The sequence below is a fragment of the Galeopterus variegatus genome, unplaced genomic scaffold (assembly GCF_000696425.1).
Source record: "Galeopterus variegatus unplaced genomic scaffold, G_variegatus-3.0.2 Scaffold1226, whole genome shotgun sequence".
Classification (NCBI taxonomy): Eukaryota; Metazoa; Chordata; class Mammalia; order Dermoptera; family Cynocephalidae; genus Galeopterus; species Galeopterus variegatus.
This window is the reverse complement of record NW_007727337.1, coordinates 19,072-20,474: the sequence shown is the minus strand read 5'-3', so window position 1 is coordinate 20,474 and position 1,403 is coordinate 19,072. Positions and strand designations below refer to the sequence as shown.

At 39.8% G+C, this 1,403-nt stretch overlaps 1 pseudogene; it reads left to right on the top strand.

The window, feature by feature from the left end:
* Positions 1–204: 204 nt before the first annotated feature.
* Positions 205–959, top strand: LOC103592857 (annotated as a pseudogene).
* Positions 960–1,403: the final 444 nt, after the last annotated feature.

The window sequence follows — 1,403 nt, the reverse complement described above, 5'->3', positions numbered from 1 at the left end:
ACACACACACACACACACACACACACACATCCTGTTGATCCTGTTAGTCTGGAGAACCCTGACTAATATAATTACCCCAATTTTTCAGTTTCTGGTCTGAAAGTGGTTTGTAATCTCCGAATTCCTGTGCTTAGCAAATTCTACCTCTTTTTCAAATTGAAAAATTTTGAAAATTTCATGGCAGGGCTGGCTGGATTGAAAGCCATGGCGTGGGTACCAGTGGAGTCTGCAGTGGGAGAGTTAATGCCCCGGCTGTTGCCGGTAGAGCCCTGCGACTTGGCGGAAGGATCGAAGCAGCTCAATGTCCAGATGTTGTGGTAGCTCAAATTGACCCAAAGAAATTGAAAAGGAAGCAAAGTGTGAATGTTTCTCTTTCAGGATGCCAACCTGCCCCTGAAGGTTATTCCCCGACACTTCAGTGGCAATAAGCAACAAGTAGCACAGTTTTCAACTATTCGACAGAGTGTGAACAAACATAGAAGTCACTGGAAATCACAACAGTTGGACAGTAATGTGATTATGCCAAAATCTGAAGATGAAGAAGGCAGGAAAAAAGTCTGTCTGGGTGGAAGGGTATGTGCTGAAGGAGCTATTGGACCAGCTACCAGTGAAAGTCCTAGAATTGATTATGTACAAATTGGGATCCCCCCTTGCTTAGTATTGTTAGCAGAATGAATCAGGCAACAGTAACTAGTGTTTTGGAATACCTGAATAATTGGTTTGGAGAAAGAGACTTTACTCCAGAATTGGGAAGATGGCTTTATTCTTTGTTGGCTTGTCTTGAAAAACCTTTGTTACCTGAGGCTCATTCACTGATTTGGCAGCTTGCAAAAAGGTGCTCTGAAGTGTGGCTCTTAGTGGACAGCAAAGATGATGAGAGGGTTCCTGCTTTGAATTTATTTACCTAATTGGTTAGCAGGTATTTTGACCAATGTGATTTAGCTGATGGGCCATCTTGATGTAACTGATCTCTCAAGGACAGAAGGTATTTCTGATGAAGGCAGCCGAAGTCTGAAGAAGTGCAATGCCAGTTCCATACAGACAGCACCACATCTTCCAACACTATGTGAAGGGTTCTCATCTTAACCTGTGCAACCCAAGTTGATATTCAGAACATAGATTATATTGATTTAGATGTCTGAAATATCTATGGGAAATCCCACCTGGTTTTCGATGAAAAGTTTGAACAGTTTTCTATAATCACATGCATTTAAAACAAATTGAGTGCCATTTAGTGGTGAAGCAGCATTTATAGAAACTGAATGATGAAATTTTATGGAGGTCCTGGGTACTGTTTTATTGTTTATTTACCTATTCACATAGACAATTTTTATTTAAAATGTGTTTTCATTACTAAAAAAAAATTGAAAATTTCAAAAATGAGATGAATTTGCGAATTTTAT